We start from the raw sequence: 24,010 nt of genomic DNA, 5'->3' as shown, positions 1-24,010 counted from the left end.
GTGAAAGAAAAAAATAAAATTGAACAGCATGCTCAGGAGACTGGAATCCAATGCAGGTCAGTAAAGGCTTGCGTAATTGGTGAGCGACTCACCAATCAAAAAGCCAGGGGTGGTGATGGAATCCGTGGCAAGAATGTGGAGATTGTGGGGCCAAAGGTCATGAAGTCCCAATTTTCAACTGGAGGAAGTTGTGGCTCATCTGACACAGAACGTCGGTCTGACAACAAAAAGACATTGGAAGGGGCAAGAGAGGCGGTGATTTTTCAGCGTCCAACTGAAAGCTGGTCCTTGTCTGTGGCCGATGTCACCAAAGGGCAGCATGAAATGAGGAAGAGGAAGGAGCCAAGAATTGAAACTTTAGAAACATCAGAGATAACGGTGATAGGGTGGAAAGAGAAGCTTCTCCTGGCTGCCATCTGATACGTGAGTGGAATCAAGTGAGGGTGTTTTTTATTCGTTCATGGGATGTGGGCGTCGCTGGCAAGGCAACATTTATTGCCCATCTCTAATTGCTATTTAGAAGGTGGTGGTGAGCCGCCTTCTTGAACCGCTGCACTCTGTGAGGTGAACGTTCTCCCACAGTGCTGTTAGGTAGGGAGTTCCAGGATTTTGACCCAGCGACGATGAAGGAACGGCGATATATATTCAATTCGGGATGGTGTGCGACTTTGAGAGGAACGTGCAGTTGGTGTTGTTCCCATGTGTCTGCTGCCCTTGACGTTCTAAGTGGTGGTGGTCACGGGGTTGGGAGGTGCTGTCGACGAAGTCTTGGCGAGTTGCTGCAGTGCATCCTGTGGATGGTACAGACTGCAGCAACGGTGCGCTGGTGGTGAAGGGAGTGAATGTTTATGGTTTTGGGTGTGGTGCCAATCAAGCGTGCTGCTTTGTAGAGGATGGTGTCGAGCTTCTTGAGTGTTGTTGGAGCTGCACTCATCCAGGCAAGTGCGGAATATTCCATCACACTCCTGACTTGAACCTTTTGGATGGTGGAAAGGCTTTGGGAAGTCAGGAGCTGAGTCACTCGCTGCAGAATACCCAGCCTCTGACCTGCTCTTGTATCCGCATTGTTTATGTGGCTGATCCAGTTTAGTTTAATGTCGTTGAATATCAAGGGGATGTGGTTACACTCTCTTTTGTTGTTGATGGTCATTGCCTGGAACTTGTCTGGCGCGAATGTTACTTGCCACTTATTAGCCCAAGCCTGGAAAATGTCCAGGTCTTGCCGCATGGGGGCATGGATTTCTTCATTATCTGAGGGGTTGCGAATGGAACTGAACAATGTGCAATCATCAGTGAACATCCCCATTTCTGACCTTATGAGGGAGGGAAGGTCATTGATGAAGCAACTGAAGATGGTTGGGCCTGGGTCACTGGCCTGAGGAACTACTGCAGCAATGTCCTGGGGCTGAAATGATTGGCCTCCAACAACCACTAACATCTTCCTTTATTCTAGGTATGACACCAGCCACTGGAGAGTTTACCCGCTGATTCACATTGACTTCAATTTTACTCGTGCTTGTTGGCGCCACACTCGGTCAAATATTGCCTTGAGAAACACAACAGCAACAGCATTACTCTCACCAACGCTCTCAGTTATTTTAGAAAGAGCTCAATCAAGTTAGCCAAACACAATTTTCCTTTTACAAATCCGTGCTGACTTTCATTTATTCGCCGAGACTTTTCCAAGTGCCAATTAGTTTTCTCCCGGATTATTGCCTCCAAAATGTCCCCACCACCGACGTTCAGTTGTCTGGCCGGTAAGTTTGGATTGATCCCTCTCCCATTTTTGAACAAGTTTGCAACATTTGCAATCCTCCGGCACAATCCTCTATAATCTAAGGAGGATTTGGGAAATTTTAGCCAGAGCCTGCGGATTTTCCATTCTAACTTCCCTCAGTGACCAAGGATGCATCCCATCCTGACCGGTAACATTTCTACTTTGATTCCTGCCAATCTTTTAAGTACTTCGTCTTTGTCTATTTTCATCCTATCCAAAATCGCTGCTCCCTCCTCCTTTAAATCTACAATGGCAGCTTCCTCTTCTCTAGTGAAGACCGATGTGAAGTATTTATTTAGTACCTGAGCCACGCCCTCTGCCTTCATAAAAGGATCTCATTTTCTGTCCCTATTCCGACCCGCGCTTCCTTTGACTACGCTTTCACTATTTATATGTTCGTTAAAGATTTTGAGTTCCCATTTATGTTAGCATTAATCTATTCTGACATTCACTCTTATGCCCATCTTTTCCCCTTTTTAGACCACCTCTGTACTTTTTCTATTCAGCCTGGTTCGGTACAATGTTGTGAAGCTTAAATTTGTCATAAGCCTCCGTTTTCTTTTTCATTTTAATCTCTATATCTTTAGTCATCCAGGGAGCTCTGTCTTTGGATGTTCTTCCATTATCCCTCGTCGGGATGTGTCTATTCTATACCCGAACCAACTCCTCCTTGAAAGCTTTCCATTGCTCAATTACAGTTTTGCCTACCAATTTCGATTCCAATCCACCTGGGCTAGATCCCCGTTACACTAACTGAAATTGGACCTCCTCCAATTAAGCATTTTCACATTTGATTGTTCCTTTTCCTTTCCCATAAATATTCTAAACTTAATAGCATTATGATCGCTGTTCCCGAACTCCTCTTCTGCTGAAACATGCTCCACTTATCCCACTTCATTCCCCAGAGCTAGCTACAGAACTGTTTCCATCCTCTTTGGGCTGGTAACACACTGTTCCAGAAAGTTCGCTTGAACACACTTCAGGAATTCCTTCTCCCCTTTGCCCTTGTCTTGAAAGGCGATCAATAAATGCAAGTTCTATCCTTCTTTCACACCTGACAGCAAACTCAACTCTTGCTTCAAGCTTTTCCCATCCTTCCTAAAATCTCCTTCTTTATCCGGGGATCCATTTGATATCTAATTATGTCTCACTGAATCCCATAAGTTAATTATCTGTGTTAAAGGCGCTATATAAATGCAAATCGTTATTGTTATATTTTACCATCCTCCACTCTCTTCATCCCTCCACTGTTGGCCATTCTTTCAGACATCTAAATTCTACTCTCGATAATCAACCTTCTTATCTCCTTTTCTCCAATTCCATCTCCTCCTTTGACACACGCCTTAAACCAAATCGCTTTTCCTCACTCCTCTTAATCCCCTTGGGAATTTTTATCATACTAAAGGCGGTCTATGAATGCACGTTGTTGTTGATTTTCATTGCAATGCGTTCACTAGTTGTCCATTGTAGGAGCAGAAGTGATTTCTGCGCTAATATTCTTGCACCAGAAAGTGGTTAATATCATCGACGGACTTGTTGAGATAAATTAACATTGGAAACTACTCGTGCGCATCTTTTCTTTCGAACAGCATAACTTGGTTTATCTAGAGAGATCCCGTTGAAATAGGTCTGCACAACAATGAGGCACTTTCAGGTAATCGTCTTTTTAAGATGGGAGCAGCAACAGTGACTCGGATGGTACTTTATTCGATATTTGTCTTTATTCTGTTTGGTTCGAGACAGTTTTACTGCTCTCTGGGGATGATGGCCATGATGAATCTGTTATTAGTTTTTCACTATGGTTAAAGCCGGTATTTCCAGAATATTGTGTCCAATTTTGTTGCCCAATTATAGATGCAAAATTAAAGCCATCGAGGACACAATGTAGAATCATTCGAATGAGGCCAGGGAAGGGAAAGCGACTATCAAAGACTTGAATAACCAAGATTATCTCCACACGAACTGAGAAAAGGAGACTCCAATTTAATATTCTGAAGGTGGCTGATAGAGTTATAGAGATTTACCCTATCCTCTGGTTGTTAGGAACAGTGAGAATTTTAGCTCATCGTGAATGTGTTTAAATGTAATTTCTTCAATCAGCGGTGTTTGGAGCATGGAATGTTTTACTACGGGGAATGGAACAAACAGAAAAGAGATCATTGCACCTTTAACCATTGCATCGTGTAAGAGCTAATGGAATAAATATTTTAATTGACAACAGTTAAAGGCTTTTGGACGGAAGTTTGCCATGGCATACGTTTTGAATTGCTTTAACCCAGGGATGTAAAAATAGCATCCCTGATAATCTGAACTTGATATTCGTGTTTCTACATTGTCCAATATCGAAGACTATGAAAGCGTAAACAGGGATGTAACAATATATAAATTTTACATAGATTCTAAATAGAATTTACAATACAGAAACAGACCATTTCCTCCCACACCACCTCATCTAACTCTATCAGAATTTAATAGTTACTCCCAGAGAGTAGTTATGATCTGGAATGCGCTGCCTGAATGGTTGGTGGAAGGAGATTCAATCGTGGCTTCCAAAAACGAATTGGATCAGGGAAAAAATTGGAAGAGCTTGGGAATCAGACTAATTGGCTTGCTCTTACAAAGAGCCGGCACGGGCTCGATGGGCTGAATGGCTTCCTTCCGTGTTATAACCATTCTATGATTCTTTGATTCTATACATTTATTTAGATTCTCCTGAAATGTGTCAATGTTATTCGCCTCAACCACCCCATACGGAGGCCGGTTCCACATTCTAACAACTCTCTGTGTAAAAAAGTTTCTCTTGATTTCCTTAATCCATTGATTAGTGACAATTTTATATTGTTGAAACCAACTTTTGGATTCCGCACAAGTGTAAACGTCTTCTCTACTTTCACCATATCAAAACCGTTCATAACTGTAAAGACCTTTATTAGGTCACCCTCTCTTTTCTAGGGTATAAAACTCCCAGTCTGTTGAGTTTTTCATGATGGTTATAAACTCTCGGTTCTGGTATAGTTTTTGTCAGTCTTTTTTGCACCTTCTCCAGAGCCTCTATATCCTTTTTATGGTATGGAGACCAGAACTGTGCACAAACTTGAAAGATTAACTCTGTTCCTCCCTCGACAGAAGCTGCCCGACCATTTGAGTGTTGCAGCGTTTTCTGTTTTTATTACAGTATTCTAAGTCTGGCCTAACCAAAATTCTATAGAAATTTAATATAACATCTAATTTTTTCAATTTTATTCCTCTCGAATTGAACCCCTTTAATTTGTTTGGATTTTATGGCCCTGTTAACCTTCGTTGCAACTTTTAATGATTTTTCAATCTGTACCACTCGATCTCTTTGCTCCTCTGTCCCATTTACACTCTTGTTTTCCAGAGTATGTGGCCTCCTTATTCCTAATACCAAAATGTACCACTTCACACTTATCTCTATTGAAATTCAGTTACCATTTTCACGCCCATTCTGTACGTTTATTAACGTCTTCTTCTATTGTGTCGCATTCTTCCTCAATATTATCTATACCCCTCAATTTGGAGTTATCCGCAAATTTTGAAATTGTACTTCCAATTCCCGGGTCCAGTAGTTCGTCCTGACGATATGAACTGGATATTCGTGTTTCTGCAAGTTCCAATATAAAACTATACGATTGAGCAACCCAGGAATGTAACAACGATATCCTTTGAAATCTGAAGTGGATATTCGTGATACTGAAGTGCCAAATATCTAACAATTAAATAGTGTAACCCATGGATGTAACAATACATAGATTTTACGTAGAATATAGAGCACAGAAACAGGCCATTCGGCCCAACTGGATTATGCCGTGCTTAAGCTCGACAAAGTTTCCCCCCACCCCTCCTCATCTAAAGCGATCAGAAGAACGTTCTATTGCTTTCTCCCTCATGTACTAATCTAGCTTCCCCTTAAATGCACCAATGCTATTGGCCTCAAGTGCCACATTCTAACCACTCTCTATGCAAAGAATTGTCTCTTGAATTTCTTATTGCATTTATTATTGACTATCTTGTATGTTTGACCACTCGCTTTAGACTCACCGAAAAGTGCAAACATCTTCTCCACCTCTATCCTATCAAACCTTTTCACGATTTTGAAGCCCTCTATTAAGTCACCCTCCGCCTTCTCTTTTCGAGAGAAACAATGCCTGTTCAGTCTTTTCTCAGTTCTGGTATCATTCCTGTCAATTTTACTTGCAACTTCTCCAGTATGTCTATATCCTTTTTATAATCGTGTGACCAGAAATTTGTACAGTATTCTAAATCAAAAGCAAAATATTGCGGACCCTGGAAACCTGAGATGAAAATAGAAAATTTTGGAATAATCAGCAAGTCAGGCAGCAACTGTGAAGAAAAAACAAAGTTAACGTTTCAGGTCGAAAACCTTTCGTCAGAACTGGAAGAAGTTAAAGGTTTAACAGTTTTTAATCAAGTACAGAACAAGGAAATAGGGTGAGGAAGGGGATGGCAGGAAGGAATAAACGGGAAAGTTTGTGAAAGGGTGGAGGGCAGGAGTAACGACAAATGGGATGATGTTTTAAGGCAAGGAGGGTGGTAGTTGGACAAGTAAAGAAACAAAAGATGGGCCTTGAGCAGCTGTAAATGGCAACTGCAGGACCATTACCAACACCTGCTGTCAGACAAAATGGGAGCAGTGGTTCTGATTTCTTGAAGTCAGTGTTGAATCCGGAATGTTGTAAAGTGCCGAATCAAAAGATGAGGTGCTGCTCCTCGAGCAAAGGGTGCGTTTAATTGAATCGATGTAGCAGGCCGAGGACACGCAGGTTGGAGTGTCTCCCACTCCAACCTGCGGGTATTTAAAATGATAAGCGACCGGAAGGTCATGGTCACTCTTGAGGACTGAGCGGAGGTGGTCAGCAAAGCGATCAACCAATCTGCGTTTGGTCTCCCCAATGTAGAGGAGACTGCATCGTAAGATATGTATAGTTTTTGTGGTAATAAATAAATACAAGTCGTTGTTGTCTATAAAGATTTTCTCAATCGTTTACTCTTCGGATTGATCTGCTTTATAAACTGGGCTTTGTTTCTGTGTAAATTAATGTTGCTGAGATATTGTCGCGATGACTCAGTTAGGGATCTTTCTAAAGCTTTTGTTTGTTTTGAAACTTCTTTGCTTTGACTCTTTTAAATGTCATGAATTTGTTTTAACTCGTTGGCTGATTGAAAAAGCCACAAATTGTAAGCTGACCACAAACTACAGGCCTTTTTTTGTCAACTGAAAATTAAAACAAAAGAAAAGTGCAATCTTAAATTTCTTCCACCTTTGCAAACTGCAACAAAAGTAGTGAAGTCGCAAGAAGCGACAGTTTTTTTTTGTCCCCTGCTCTAGGAACAGAAGTGAAAACGAACACAGGGGAAGTTTGGGCTCTGCAGCAAACATTGACCGGGACAGGGAGACTGACCGGCACGTTTTAGGGGGAGTAAGTGAGCTGGTGAGTGGCAAAGCAGCAGACAAAATCCTGCAAACATATATTAGACACAGAGAGAGAAGCAACATGTGCTCTTTAGCCTGTCCTGGGTGTCTTTCTGTCTCACTCTCTCCCAACTTCTCCCTTTTTTATATTCTCTGCTTTTAACTGGAGATTTTGTCCGTCAGTGGTATTTGCTGAGAGACTTCCTGTTTAACGGAATGAGTGAGGGAGGGAGTGTGAGGGAGTGTGCGTAATCTCTGGGCTCTAGTTGTGCCGTTGTAATATCTTGCTTTGTTTTTAGTCAAGTCATTTTCTCTCTCTCTCCAGATGAACTTTTTGGTGGAAATACTGCAACATGAAAGAAATGGCGAGATAATTTTTGGGAGGAGGAGGAATCCTTGGCCAAGAAGCTTTCTCTCCAGAAGAGACTGACCAAGGCCTTGAACACAGGCTGCACCCAATGGGGCTCACGTGTGTTCAGTCTACTGTGGGATCACTGTGGGTTCATTGGGTCATTGTGGGATAACTGGGTCAATGTGAGATCACTGCTTCATTGTGGGATCACAGTGTGATCTCTGTGGGATCAATCGATCACTTTGAGACCACTGTTGAATCTCTGAAGATCTGTGGGATCGCTGCGGGATTACTGGGGAAGTGAGACACTGTAGGATGACTGGGACACTGGCGGGCATTTTGTTTCAGGTTCATGGTGTTACAGGGAAAACGTCTTTACCTACTTTACCTATTCTATGTAATGTATAAAATATAATTTATATATTATATATAAGATGTTGCATATAAAAATTGTCTCTCGGCCTTTTACACAAGTGCAGCTTCAACTCTTGGATCACTGGGAGCGCCGTGGAATCACTGGAACACTGTGCAATCACTATGGAATCACTGGAACGCTGTGGGATCACTGTGGCTTCACTAGGAGATCTGCGGGATCGCTGTGGCGTCAACGTGGGATCACTGGGACACTGTGCGCACACCCTGGGATACTTATTTATCCAGTTGGGCTGAAAGGCCTGTTTCTGTGCCGTGCTGTGTTATGTTATAAATATATCCAAAGTTATATAATACCGTTTTCTTAAACCCCTAGCCCCTCCACCATCACCTCCAACGAAAAGTGCGAGGAGCTCATGGATTTCGTTCTCTCTAATATTGAGACCATTCGAGACTTCTTCTGCCGCTTCCCTCCTTTCCCCTAGCCCACCAAGCCAAACATTCCCTACGCTCCACCCTGCCCTAGCCCTGAACTCACACCTTCGTTGAATTTCCCCTATCTACCCTCATGTCCTCTCCGAGCTCATCTTAAAATGAATACTGTGAACAGTTCTGGGCACCGTACCTTCGGAAGGACATATTGGCCTTGGAGGGAGTGCAGTGTAGGTTTACTGGACTGATACCCGGACTTCAAATGTTAAGTTACGAGGAGAGATTACACAAATTGGGGTGGTGTTCACTACCGTTTTGAAGGGGTGATCTGATCGAAGTTTATAAGATATTAAGGGGAACAGGTAGGTTGGATAGAGATAAACTATTTCCGCTGGTTGGGGATTCTAGGAGTAGGGGGCACAGTCCAAAAATTAGAGCCAGACCTTTCAGGACTGAGATTAGAAAAAACGTCCACACACAAAGGGTGTTCGAAGTTTGTAATTCTATTTCGCAAAGGCAATTGATACTCGCTCAATTGCTAAATTTAAATCTGAGATAGATAGCTTTTTGGCAACAAAGGTCTTAATGGATATGGGCCAAAGGCAGGTATATGGGTTTCGACCACAGGTCAGACATGATCTTATCAAATGGCGGAGCACGCATGAGGGGCTGAATGGCCTACTCCTGTTCCTATGGACAACACCAGTGTGCAGCCGTTGTTACATTCCCCACCTGACTAAAACACAACGGTAACAACTGCTGAACTCCATCATGCATCCCCAACGAGTGCCGCCTCATTTAAAGAACCTTAACTAGTGCCCCCCACTATTGTACAAACTCAAGTGTGTATATACAAAGTGTGAGTTTGTTTATTTGACTGTGATATTTATGTAATAGCAGCCTCCAATCCCTCCGTATCTATGGAAAGTTTGTTAGTGACTAAAAATGAATCGCGCCCTGACAATACTGGAGCATCAATGTCCGGGCTGAGGCCACTCGACCACGCTCTCTGCCAGTGTTGTCCAATAGAAATTGCTTACGAAACGCAGGTGTGGCTCTAATGACGCCGTTTTATCCACATGAACGGATTTTATTCGAAAACATATCCCACATACAATACAAGGCAATGGACTTCACATGTGTGTATTTCATAACATCTTTCACCATTCAGTAACCAAGGAAGTAAAACACTCACAACGACGGAACAACACTCGCACACTCTGCTTTTCATCTTATCATTTTACCAACAACACAAAAAGGGTTACATTTCACATGCAAACCTCATGCGAATATGAGTTTTGAGATCACAGGCCCAAAGACTGTGTTCATTACTCATTTTTATTTAGAGGCCAAGGCATTGGACATCACTGGACTGTGTCACAATGGATTGATTGCATGGGCCATGTTCTGCTGAACCCCAAGACTATACATTCTTACAACAAATAAAAATAAACCTGCCGTGGACGGCAGGCGGGCTGGTTTTCTGGAAAGAACAAATCAACTGGGCACAAAAATCAACTCCAGTCGAAAGAACAAAAATTAGTGCGGTGCGTGCAAATGACGAAATGTGAGAACTGGGATTTGAACCCACGCCTCCGGGAAAAACTACGACTAAAACGCAGCGCCTTAGACCGCTGGTCCATCCTGATTCCGCTCATCCATCCTGACTCCGCAATTTCTTTGTCAGTGATCCTGATTTTCCCACAGATGGCCAATGAAAGTTTCACTCTCTGGTTCTCGGGAAATCCGACTGGAAGGCCGAGTGACCAGGTTACCAGCTCCCCGGATTTTACAATGCCTGTGCTCGGTGCATGGGGAGGTTTGGTGGGGCCGAGGTATATTGTTTCCCGGGGAGGGACACAAACGCGCGGTCTGAGACTGGATCCGGTGCTTTCCTTGTCAACGATTTGGATGAGGGAACCAAATATGATATTTTCACGTTTGCTGACGACACCAAACTAAGTGGGATCGTGAGTTGTGAGGAGGATGCAAAGAGGCTTCATGGCGATTTAGACAAGTTGAGTGAGTGGACAAATGCATGGCAGATGCAGTATAATGTAGATACATGTGAAGTTATCAACTTCGGAATGAAAAACAGAAAGGCAGCGTATCATTTAAATGGAAAGAGTTTGGAAAATGTTGATGTAGAAAGGAACCTGGTTGTCCTTGTCCACCAGTCAGTAAAAGCAAACATACAGGTGCAGCAAGCAGTTAGGAAGGCAAATGGTATGTTGGCCTTCATTACAAGAGGATTTGAGTACAGGAGCATGGATGTCTTACTGCAGTTATAAAGGACCCTGGTGAGACCACACCTGCATTATTGTGGGCAGTTCTGGTCTCCTTACCTGAGTCACGATATACTTGCCATGGAGGGAGTGCAGCGAAGATTCACCAGACTGATTCCTGGGAAGGCATGATTGTGGTATGAGGAGAGTTTGGGTCGACTCGGCCGATATTCACTCGAGTTCAGAATGAGAGGGGATCTCATTGAAACATATCAAATTCTGACAGAGCTCGACGTACTGGATGCGGGAGGATATTTCCCCCGGTTGGGGATGTCCAGAATGAGGGGTCACAATCTCAGGATACCGGGTACGACATTTAGGACTGAGGTGATGAGAAATCTGTTCACTCAGATAATGGTAAACCTGTGGAATTCTCTACCACAGAAGGCTGTGGAGGACAAGTCACTGAATATATTTAAGAAAGAGCTTGATAGATTTCTAGGCACAAAAGGCACCGAGGGGGATGGGGAGAGAGCGGTAATATAGTACTGAAATATAGGCTCAGCCATGATCATAATGAAAGGCGGAGCAGGCTCGAAGGGCAGAATAGCCTACTCCTGCTCCTATTTTCTATGTTTATATGGCAATTTAACAGCCTTCTCAACTTGTCCTGTCACCTTCAAATACCTGCACACGCACAACCTCAGGCCTCTCTGTTCCTGCACCCCTTTAAAATTGGACCATTTATTTCACATTGCCTCTCCTCGTTCTTCCAAACAAAATGCATCCCTTCACAATTCTCTGCGTTACATTTCATCTGCTACGTGTCTGCCCATTTCACCTGTCTGTCTATGTCCTCCTGGAGTCTGTCACTATCGTCGTCACTGTTTACTGTTGCAAATTCTTTACATTTAATAAAAGCAACCGTCCTATGAAATAACTCGTTCCACGGATATTCCCCACAATCAATTCTCCTGTATTAATTCAAATATGATAATGTTGAAGATTATTATGGTTATTTTTATTATTCTCTTTATTGTTTATCATTTTCCCCATTTCCTTGCACAGTGTGCTTAATTTGTGAGGATGTATTTTGCGTGTTATTTACCAAATCTGCATTTCTGCCTGTCCCTTTGTCTGCGCATGCTGTATTCTCAAAAGAACATTTCAGATACAAGGAGCTTGGAATGTCGAAAGCAAACTCTTTCTCTAACATTGGGGAGTTGCTGTTTAGTGTTGGAGCTGAGCGCAGGCTATGTAAGGATCTGCTGCCCCTCAATTTATCTGTCCGTCCAGGAAACCGGGGACATTCAGGAGTGGGTTGTAGATCGAGATCCGCTTTAACCACGGGCACTGCTTTTTCATGAAATCTGGAACTCTCTCTCCGAAAAGGCTGTGGTTACTGCATCAAATGAAAATAGCAGTACTGAGATCGAGAGATTTTTGTTGGTTCAGCTTATCAGAGGGTGTGGAGGAAAAGCGGGTCAATGGAGCTGAGGTACAGATTAGCGATGAAATAACTCAATGATGGAACAGGGTCGAGGAGATGAATAGCTTAATTTGTTCCTATGTACAGATCAGCCAGGATCGAATTGAATGGCTGAACGGACTCGAGGGGCTGAATGGCCTCCTCCTGTGCTGAAACGAATATGATACTGTGATTTCCCCGCGCTCCGGGCTCCTGCACTTCGGGTGTTTCATGGGACAGTTTAGAGGCAGCTTGGCTCTGGATCTAACCCGTTCTGCACCTGCCCTGTGACTGTTTAATGGGAGAGTGCAGAGGGAGATTTACTTTATAATCCAACTCGTGCTGTACCTGCCCAGTGAGTGTTTGATGTTACAATATAGAGGCAGCTTTACTCTGTATTTAACTCGTGCTGAACCTGCCATAGGTGAGTTTGACGGGTCAGTGTTGAGAGAGCTTTACTCCCCATGTAACCCCAGCTTCCCAGTTCTCACCATAGCAATCAAACCCAACTGCGTCCTTCTCCCCATGCCCCTCAAACCCACGTATCAAGCTTCTCACCATATCTCTCAACTCCCATCTCTCAGTCTGCTGTCGTAGCTCTGTAGCTCTGTTTAGATGTTTGGCTGATAAAAACGTGCCTTTCAAAACCCCACAGACAGTCTATGGGCAAGTACAAATCTACCGAACAGCTTCCCGTGTCAGTTCACCACTCAGCAAAATTAACCTTGCTGCTTTTGTCTCTGTGACGCAATCGATAGCGCATTCAGACTTCCTTGTGAGTAAATGAAGCGATTTTAAACGTTGTGGGTTTCAATCCCACTGGCGTTGTATTTTAGATAACGGCTCCAGAGTAATGATGCTGAAGGGCGGGAGCTTGTAATAAAAACCCAAGCTGTTCACTAATGTCCTTCATGGAAGGTGAACAGCCAAATCGACACTTCCTGTTTAAAGAACATAAGAAATAGGAGCTGGAGTCGGTCATACGGCCCCTCGAGCCTGCTCCGTCATTCAATCAGATCATGGCAGATCTTCGACTTCAACTCCACTTTCCCGCCTGATCCCCATATCCCTTGATTCGCCTAGAGTCCAAAAAATCTATCTATCTCAGCCTGGAATATATTCAATGAAGCACCATCCACAGCCCTCTGGGGTAAAGAATTCAAAATTTCACAAACCTCTGCGGGAACAAATTCCTCCTCGTCAAAGTCTTGAATGACCGACCCCTTGTCCTGCGACTACGCCCCTAGTTCTATTCTATCTAACCAGGGGGAACAATCTCTCAGCATTTAACCTGTCAAGACCCCTCATAATCTTATATGTTTCAGTGAGATCACCTCTCATTCTTCTAAACTTTAGAGAGTATAGGCCCATTCTACTCAACATCTCTTCATCGGACAACCCTCTCATCCCAGGAATTAATCTACTGAACCTTTGTTGCACTGCCTCCAAGTCAAGTATATCCTTCCTTAGATATGGAGACCAAAACTGTTCGCAGTACTTCAGGTGATGTCACACCAAAGCCTTCACAACTGCAGTAAGACTTCCTTACTGTTGTACTCCAAACCCCTTGCAATAAAGGCCAACATATCAGTTGCTTTCCTAATTGCCTGCTGTACCTGCATACTAACTTTTTCTTGAATGAGGACAGCCAAGTCCCTCTGAAGTTCAACGTTTAATAGATTCTCACCATTGAAACAACATTATGTTCTTCTATCCTGACTGCCAAAGCGAATAACTTCACATTTCTCCACATGATACTCTATCTGCCACCTTCATGCCCACTCAATAAATCTTTCTATATCCCTTTGCAGACCCTTTGTGTCCTCCGCACAGCTTGCTTTGCCGCCGAGATTTGTATCGTCAGCAAACTTGGATACATTACATTCGGTCCCTTCATCTAATTCATGAATATAGATTGTAAATGGCAGAGGCCAAAGCACCGATCCTTGCGGCACCCCACTAATTACAGCCTGCCAACCTGAGAATGACCCGTTTATCACCACTCTCTGTTTTCTCTCCGTTAACCAATCTTGAAAAGCAAGGAGGTTAAGATGAACCTTAAAAAACACTGGTTCAGCCACGCTGGAGTATTGTTACCAGTTCTGGGCACCGGACATTCGGAAGGATGTGAAGGCCTTAGAGAGGGTGTAGAAGGGATTTACTGGAATGATTCCAGGGATGAGGGACTTCAGTTACGTGCATAGACGGGAGAAGATGGGGCTTCTCTCCCTGCAGCCAGAATTTTGAGACGACATTTGATGGAGGTATTCAAAATCATAAAGGGTATGGAGAGAGTAGATAGACAGAAACTGTTCCAATTGGCGGAGGCGTCATGAAGCAGGTGTCCTAGATTTAAGGTGATTGGTAAAAGAACCAAGGGCGATATGAGAAAAAATGTTTTACACAGCGTGTGGTTGTGACCTGGAATGAGCTGCCTGAGGTGGAGGCAGATCCAATCGTTGCTTTCAAAAGGGCACTGGATAAGTACATGAAGGGAAAATAGTTGCAGAGCTACGAGGATAGGGCGGGGCGATGGGAATAGTTGGATTGCACTTGCAGAATGCCGGCACGGACTCGACGGGCCGAATGGACTTCCGTGCTGGAACGAGTCTATCATTCTATGATTCTAAGAGTGTTGTTGATAAGAACACACTGGAGAGCGCTGGCACCGAATCTGCGGTTAATTCACTCCCTACAGTTTGAAACACTCCGTTTTTCTTATATTGAGAAGAATCTTGTTGCTGTAAGTGAAAAAAAAAACAAATTGAAATTTCACTTCCTGTTCAGACTCGAGGGGATGAAAGTTTTGAAATTGTCGAATGTTTTCCTATTGAAGTGAAGTGAACCGTGCAAATCCGATAAACCGGCATGTCGGAATCCCCTAAGATTTACAATCCAGCTCTTCAATCCCTTCGCTTAAACAACTCTGGTTTAAGAATTAAAGTCGTTGACCAGAAGCGGTCCCGCGGTGTTGGTCTGTGTTTAATCTCCACCATGAATGTTTAGCTCTACCCGAGAATCAGTTTGTCCAACGTCCTCACAGAAAGATTAATTCCCTCCTGTCTACTTGATTGTGGAAAATACAAAATATCAGCGAACAGCTGAATTTTTATTCCGTAATTGATTGGTATTATTTGATGGAAATATAAAGGAGCAGGGGGCACTTTAACCTCACGGAGATGATTCGTTGCAATTGCAAACCCGTGGATGGGAATCTCTGGAACTAATTTAACTCGGCAGTCAACACAAAGAGAATGGGAAGCAAAAACCAAGGGATTCTGGAGCACAACGGGTGGGAAAATGGGAGCAAAGAAACAAACAACTTGAGCTAAAGGCACCGCTGGGATTTGAACCCAGGATCCCCTGTTTACAAGACAGGTGCTTTAACCACTGAGCCACGGCGCCCACATTTGTACGAATGTTTCCCAACGTTATAGTATTGATACCTTTGTCAAGCGACTTTGTTCAGCCTTCCCCTTCAGTGCGTCTGCGCAATAACCTCGATCTTTTGTTCAAAGGTCTCAGCCTGTGAAACCATGGATATCACTCATGACCTTCTCTTCCTTATCCCCTGTCAGTACATCTTATATCTAGTCCTATTCATTCATTTTTTATTCACACACTCTCTCCAGACTATCTGGTCTTACCCTATTGCATTTCTGATCTCTTCCCACGAAATGTTGATGAGTACTGTGTGTGATACACCCGGCCCTGACCTCCTCCTGTGGGTCACCTCCGACAACTACTGCACAATAATTTAATGTGTGTTTGTTTTACATTAGGAAATGTGTATTCGCGCTAGTCTACCCGGTGTACCTATTCTCACACAAACGACAATTTTGCTTCAGATCATTTAAATTTTAGAAAGTCTTACTGGATAAGATAAGTTGGACATTCAAAATTTGGTGAAGAGATGTTGATATTGTTTAATTTAAATAATTAGTGTGCAACTCGATGATGCTTTACATCGGAATAGAAAGCGAGATTGAATGAACAGGAACCGTCTGAAAGGATGGCTGATCGTCTGTGGGTGGCAGCGAACTTTTACATGGCTGCATGGTCAATTGCCAGCGTTTCGTTGAACTTCGGGTCTTATTTTCACTTTGAGGCTTTCACTGATTGATAAATGAGAAGTCCGGAGATCGAATCCCAGTTAAGTCCCACTACGCTTCCATTTTAAGTGAAAAATCACCAATTGGCTTCACAGATTTTTTCACAGCTGCTGACGGCAGGAGCGCCTTTTTCCAAGAATGATGGCAGTGAAGGATAGAAGGAAGGAAGACGGGAGGGAGCAGAAATAAACACAACTGAAAAGGAACAAAAGACTGAGCCTGAGAGTGAGAAGGCAGGAGAGAAGCTGAGAGGCTGAAGTCTGTGACTTTTCTCAGTCACTTCTTGTTGCTTCATACTTTATTTGCCATCATTGTCCAATCGTAATTGGCTGCGGCGCGATTAATGGCGTCAATACAACGAATTGGCGATCGCCGTTGACGGCAACGGTGGGCTGAATGACGAAAATAACTTTTATCGTTTTATCGAGTCTTTCGGAGGAACGGCGCAAATGTTCCAGAAATTATAGGCAAATCACCCCATCCCGTATCTCACTTGCTGCAACATTCACCTATAGATAATGGCGCACGCCGTGAATGCATCATTGTGGCTGGAGGTCCCAGCATTTGCTGGATAATAATGATATTGAAATAATTCTGGTCCGAAAAAGTTAGACCTTGTTAAGCTCCGGGTTCCAACAGCCTTCTCTGTCCCTGCTCCGTCCACTTGTCCCAGTTATTCACACAGAAAATGAGACCGGTCCAGTATTGCAACAACTTGGTGAAAGAGAAAGTCTGTCTACTTCACCCGGCGAGAACAAGCGTCGAACAGGGACCCAAACCAAATGGTAGCCGAGCACAGGCCTGGAGATCTAAGTGAATCAGCCTTCGGTGACATTAACCTCTCGATCAGGTCAATAAACACCAGACAGTTGTTTCTATCTCTCTGCCTGGTGCTGAATCCAGATATAAACGGTGGTCTCTGGGGCAATTGGTGAAAGCAGAGGGAAACCGATTAGGGAGAAAACAATGTCGGCGACCGAGACAAGACCGGGATCCCGAGCCAAACTTGGATTGTATTCCCTTCGGTTTGAAAGGTTGATCTGATTGAGGTGTTTAAAATGATAAAACGATTTGGAAGAGTAGATACAGAGAAGCTATTTCCTCTGGTGGTGGGGGAGGGGCAGGGCATAAAATTAGAGCTCGGATTTTCACTGGTGAAATCAGGAAGCACTTTATTACGTTGGACATACAGACAACAACGTAGTTTCTTACCTCATTCGTTCTGCAAAGTCTTACTTGATAATGCAAGTCGCAAATTGAAAACGATTTTGGTAAAGAAGGCCAGCTAGCGTCGGCTTGAAATAGATAGTGTACAACATGAACTTGGATGGACAGGGCAGAATTTCAAAGTGTGCAGATGACACGAAACTGGACAATGTGATAAACAATTAAAAGGGTAGTAACAGACTTCAGGACGAAACAGACAGACTGATGAAATGGCCAGACACATGGCAGATGAAACTTAACGCAAATACTGCGAATTGATACATTTTGGCCTAAAGAATGAGGAGAGACAATATAAACTAAATGGTACAATTTTAAATCGGGTGCAGGAACATAGAGATCTGGGGATGTATGTAAACAAATCTTTGAAAGTGGCAGGACAGGTAGAGAAGGCTGTTAAATCAGCATATGGGATCCTTGGCTTCATAAATAAAGCCACAGATTACAAAAGAAAGGAAGTTATGCTAAACCTTAATAAAACACAGTTTGACCTCAGCTGGAGTATTGTGTTCAGTTATGGGCACCACACTCGAGGAAGGATATCAAGGCTTCAGAGAAGGTGCAGGAGAGATTTACAAGAATGGTACCGGGGATGAGGGACTTCAGTTATGTGTACAGATTGGAGATGCTGAGGTTGTTCTCCTTAGAGCAGAGAATGTTAAGAAGAGATTTGACAGAGGTAATCAAAATCATGAGCGATTTGGAGGAGGGGACCGAGTGCAACATATCAAAATTTGCAGATGATATAAAGATGGGAGGGAAAGTAGAGAGTGAGGAGGACATAAAAAACCTGCAAGGGGATATAGACAGGCTGGGTGAGTGGGCGGAGATTTGGCAGATGCAATATAATATTGGAAAATGTGAGGTTATGCACTTTGGCAGGAAAAATCAGAGACCAAGTTATTTTCTTAATGGCGAGAGACTGGAAAGTACTGCAGTACAAAGGGATCTGGGGGTCCTAGTGCAAGAAAATCAAAAAGTTGGTATGCAGGTGCAGCAGGTGATCAAGAAAGCCAACGGAATGTTGGCTTTTATTGCTAGGGGGATAGAATATAAAAACAGGGAGGTATTGCTGCAGTTATATAAGGTATTGGTGAGACCGCACCTGGAATACTGCATACAGTTTTGGTCTCCATACTTAAGAAAAGACATACTTGCTCTCGAGGCAGTACAAAGAAGGTTCACTCGGTTAATCCCGGGGATGAGGGGGCGGACATATGAGGAGAGGTTGAGTAGATTGGGACTCTACTCATTGGAGTTCAGAAGAATGAGAGACGATCTTATTGAAACATATAAGATTGTGAAGGGTCTTGATCGGGTGGATGCAGTAAGGATGTTCCCAAAGATGGGTGAAACTAGAACTAGGGGGCATAATCTTAGAATAAGGGGCTGCTCTTTCAAAACTGAGATGAGGAGAAACTTCTTCACTCAGAGGGTGGTCGGTCTGTGGAATTTGCTGCCCCAGGAAGCTGTGGAAGCTACATCATTAGATAAATTTAAAACAGAAATAGACAGTTTCCTAGAAGTAAAGGGAATTAGGGGTTATGGGGAGCGGGCAGGAAATTGGACATGAAGCTGAGTTCGGATCGGTCAATGCCCTGTGGGTGGCGGAGAGGGCCCAGGGGCTATGTGGCCGGGTCCTGCTCCGACTTCTTGTGTTCTTTAGATTTGTGTTTGGGATCAGATCAGCCATGATCTTATTGAATGGCGGAGCAGGCTCGAGGGGCCGATTGGCCTACTCCTGCTCCAATTTCTTATGTTCTTATGTTCTTATTTTAATTGTGCGTGTGAGAAGAAACTGTTTCCAGTGGCAGAAGGGTCGGTAACCAGAAGGCACAGGTTTAAGGTGATTGGCAAAGGAACCCAGATCAGGGCAGTCCTGAGGGATAACTGGCGGGAGGTTTCAGAAGAGACGATTAAATGAGAACCTGTCGGTGGATGTTAAAGATTACCCAGCGCTGTTGAAAGAAGCGCAGGGAATTCTCCCGCTGTCTTGACCAACATTCCTAACTCAGTAACACCACCAAAAACAGCTGAACACAAAGAACGAACTGATGGTCCAAGTTAAAGGGAGGAAACCAAAGCCCTCACGGCGTTCCACAGACACCCATCGGCCATCGGAACTCACACTTCGATGGGCTCCAATGTCCGATCATTGAGAAACACGTCCCTCCTCCGCTTGGCTCCGTCCTTTGTGGGAATAGGAATTCAAACGTTTCAGCGACTCACGAAGTGTCCCTGGAACAGAATGAACAGCATTCCCTGTGTCTCGGGGTTTCAGTGACGGATTCTTGCCTGTCTGTCACAGGGCTGATCAGAAATCGGTTCCTGATCCAAACAGTGTATCTTCTTTTAGAGACACCGAGAGAGTGCAGGAACAGAGAAGGAAGCAAACTGCGGACTGAATTCCAATTGCGCTCCCGCGGTTATGAATACTAAAGGCACCGTGGAATAGGATCAACAAACGGATTGTTGGGGATTTAAATGTTCGGGATTTAAACCCTGGCTTTCTCCCATGTTCCCAAATACAGATCGAATAATCGGGAGATGGTGAAATGCAGGAGATGCAGGAGATACCGAAGTCCTTCAATCTCTGCAGCAATTACGGGGAACCGAGCCATGGGTGGGATTCGAGTTCAAAACGGGAGACTGTTAACAATGAGAGAGATCCTGCGCTCAAATCTGGACCGGACCTCCCTCCAGATTTAATTTTTCATGATGAAGACCGGGTGGAGGAATTAAATTTAACAGCAAAAATGTACAGATTTGGTATAAATCTAACAACTGGACTGGTTCAAGATTGATAAAAAGTTTTGAAATTAGATTTCTTCCTGATGGATAAAGTTAACCCTTTATGTTCCAGCTCCCTTATCAATTGCTATTCCCGTTAATCTTTCATTCGCTGTAAACCCCAGAGGCAGCAAGGAAGGACAGAAAGATCTATCTCCAATCCGTCCTCTCTCCTAGAACTTTATCCCATTACACAGGTGAATAACTCAAATTAACAGTCTCCTTTTAAACAAAATATAAACAATCCACCGGTGTCGGATCGATAATAATAGCATTCAAGCCCATTTCGATTGTACAAAACTTATGTCGGGCAGCATCATAAATTCAATACAATAACGACGCGGATGGGATTCGGACCCACGTGTCCAGAGCACAATGGATTAGCCGACCATTTCTGAATCCAAACAGTAGAAATAAAGTCACTTTTACACCATGCCCTGCCCGTGCACCCAGACTGACAATGTTGAATGTGCAGAGTCAACTTCTGTCAGCGAAGGAATTTAAGGATTTCCGTTCGATTCGGACAGTGACTGTGAGAAACGGTGGGGGACAAAACAGTTCCGTCGCATGTCAGACCAAATGTAAAAACGACCGCGGCAGGATTCGAACCTGCAATCGTCTGATAACATCGCGATGAATACCGAAGTCAGACGCCTTATCCATTAGGCCATGCGGCCGCTGATGTAATGTTTCACCAAATGGTCTTAAACCCGGTGCAGGGGTGGTTCAGACTCTGCTTGCATCTTTCTCTTACTTTCCCTTTGTTGATGTTGTTCATTTATTGTTTTCTCTCTTTTCGCAAATTTCCTTACTGTTTCCGACTAATCAGGAAACTGAGAACTGAACTCCCGCTGGGTCTCCGAGAAACCTACAATCAGAATAAACAATGTTTAAATCTTTGATCAAAATGTTGAGCCTCCAAAGCGAATCTCTTTCGGACTCAGTCTGCAAAATAGAGAGAGGGGAAATAAAATAAAGGACAAATCTGGAAACAACAAATGTACACGGAGAACAACACCGAGCGGAGAATGTCAACAGAATTTACTATCCAAGTCCGACGGGCCGAGTGGCCTCATCCTGTCCTGCAAAATACGAACAACCCCCAATTCTGCTGGGTGAGATTATTATTTTCTGATTTTCTTTTTTTGGTAAATATAAACGTGGACGGGGTCCCGCACCACGGGGTAAACGGGTCAGATCCAGACCTGGCGCTCAGTGTTAATGTTAATATTGAGCACGGGATTCTATCCGTGTAACAATCAAATCGCGGGTTTCTTGCTATATATTCGACACATCCCCTTGCTGTGTGTTCAATCAGGGCAGGGAATGTTTTGGTGGTTTAGTGATATTCATTTTGCAGGAAATTAGTAAACTCGACTCGAAACATGAGTTTTCCAGTTTCTATATCGCTAAATGGAGTTGAGGTGCAGATCAGCGATGAGCTGCTGTGACTCCGCCGCGCCGGTTTAAACGGAATTGGTCGTTTCAATGAAGTGAAGTGAATCGTCTCAATCCGGTTTATTTCTTTATTTATAACATTGTTCATTTTGAGTGACAGATTGATCGAAAATTCGTTGAGAGTTCAGTTGTCAGTTTTCTGATCAGTTGGAATCTGAAGGAGATAAAAATAAGGAAAGAAAAGCATTACAAAGGTCAAAACTCGAATTGATACAATCATCTTGTCTTCACCTTTAAGGGCAATTAGCCCTCCCTGCTACCTCGTTCAATATTCATCGCTCCACTTGCGTCATTACAATACATTATCTGGTCATTGGCACATCGCTGTGTTTGGGATCTTGCTATGCGCCAATTGGCTGCCTCGTTTCCTACATGTCAGCAGTGACGACACTACCAAAAGTGTTTCATTGTCTGTAAAGCGCTTTGGGACGTCCTGGGGTGTGAAGGGCGCGATCAAAAAACATTCTTTCTTTAGGTGGCCCCATGTGCCAGGTCCCATATCAGAATCCTGTCGACCAGCATACGCGGGAAACGATGGGCGGTAATTTGAGCAGGAGGTCCAGTTATAAGCCAGTGTTTTCACTGCTGTGAACTGGGTTCAATTCCGCGTTAAAAAACTACTTCTTACAAAACAGTAGAGAAGCCAATAATATTAAAGAGAACTAATCAAAGTCTAAAAGCAATTATTAAAGCCCCGCGCAGAGTGTGAATTTCAAAGATTCGTTGATACTGAGGGTGTAACTCCCGATTCGTGTGTAGTTTTCATTTAGAATGTTTATATATTTATTTCAATTGTTTTCATACCGAAATCGTAAACAGTCTATTCCGATCCTTGTTTAGCCGAATCAGTATTTACAAAATTATTACACGAGCTGAATAATCTGGTCCAAAACCAGTCATAAAAATGCACCAGACGACTTCAAATGTACACCCTGTGATGAGGACAATTTTACAGTCGAAGGACACATTGAAACAGTGAACGTCTCAGACTGTAAATCTAACGGACAAGTCAATTAATTTTCTGTTTACTGCCCTGGGTGGGCTTAGAATCACAAACTTTTCAGTTAATAGCCGAACGAGTTGATTGATTGCGCCACAAAGACGGTGAAATATTTGCGACGCTAAACCATTAATTGACCGAGAAAATGAAGCGACCGCAGTTACAGCGGTCTGCAATGATTCACCATCTTTTTGAAAATACCAAAATTAACTGACATTTCTTCTGCTATGCGTTTCGTTTAGTGCCTTTGCATTACGTTGTTTCTGTGCAAATGGAATAAAATTTTAGATTTGAAGTTTTGCGTTTGTCCGACATTGATCCCGAGGATCTGGCGTGGCCGGTGAAGAAGTCCATGATTGAACCCCATTGACCAACACTGACCCCTGTCTACACTCAATGTCAGTGGTCAGCGGCTCATCCCCCAATGACCAACACTGACTCCTCTCGACACTGAATATCAGTGGTCAGCGGCTGATCTCCCAATGACCAACACTGACCCCTCTCTATACTGAATATCAGTGGTCAGCGGCTGATCTCCCAATGACCAATACTGACCCCTCTCTACACTGAATATCAGTTGTCAGTGGCTGATGTCCCAATGACCAAGACTGACCGCTCTCTACACTGAATATCAGTGGTTAGCGGCTGGTTTCGAAATTAACAATACTGACCTATCTGCACTGAATATCATTGGTCAGCGGCTGATCCCTCAATGACCAACACTGATCACTCTCTACACTGAATATCAGTGGTTAGCGGCTGATTCGCCAATGATCAACAGTGACCCCTCTCTACACTGAATATCAGTGGTCAGCGGCTGATCCCCCAATGACCAACACTGACCCCTCTCTACATGAATAACATTGGTCAGCGGCTGGTCTCCCAATGACCAACACTGACCCCTCTCTACACTGAATAACATTGGTCAGCGGCTGGTCTCCCAATGACCAACACTGGCCCCTCTCTACACTGAATATCAGTGGTCAGCGGCTGATCCCTGCAGTTTGACCTCTGAACCCGTGTCATGGCATTAGAAAGTGTTTGTGGATTTGAATTAATGACTCAGAGGAGCATTGACAACTCCCGATGGTTTTATATAAACTACCTACTGTTCCCTTCAATGACGCAGTCTGTCCCAGGAATAAGAATTGGGGGAAACTCACAAACCTGCGTTTCTTATCAAGTTTGTTCAATTTGAGTCTTTCTCCTGACTCGACAGCCCGGAAACAATTTAGACAACGTGTCCCAAAGATGGGTGATTCTTACATTCACACTGACACTTTGATAAGTTTGATTTTTTTTTGCCTGTTCAAAACATAATTAAGATATAATTCATTTTCTATGAACC

The 24,010-nt window shown here is 43.6% G+C and overlaps 1 long non-coding RNA gene and 2 other non-coding genes across 3 annotated transcripts in view; all 3 read right to left on the bottom strand.

The window, feature by feature from the left end:
* The window catches only part of LOC137312864 (uncharacterized), a 1,008,715-nt gene that overhangs the window by 361,744 nt on the left and 622,961 nt on the right, over positions 1–24,010 (bottom strand). The gene's annotated exons all lie outside the window — the stretch shown is intronic.
* On the bottom strand, positions 15,411–15,483 carry trnat-ugu (transfer RNA threonine (anticodon UGU)). Its single transcript has one exon. It is a non-coding gene; the product is annotated as a tRNA-Thr (tRNA).
* trnar-ucg (transfer RNA arginine (anticodon UCG)) lies at positions 20,793–20,881 on the bottom strand. The gene is given in 2 exon segments: positions 20,793–20,828; positions 20,845–20,881. It is a non-coding gene; the product is annotated as a tRNA-Arg (tRNA).

Source organism: Heptranchias perlo, unplaced genomic scaffold (genome assembly GCF_035084215.1).
Source record: "Heptranchias perlo isolate sHepPer1 unplaced genomic scaffold, sHepPer1.hap1 HAP1_SCAFFOLD_44, whole genome shotgun sequence".
NCBI classification, from domain to species: domain Eukaryota; kingdom Metazoa; phylum Chordata; class Chondrichthyes; order Hexanchiformes; family Hexanchidae; genus Heptranchias; species Heptranchias perlo.
Note: the sequence above shows the minus strand (reverse complement) of the source record. Positions and strands in the feature narration are given on the sequence as shown.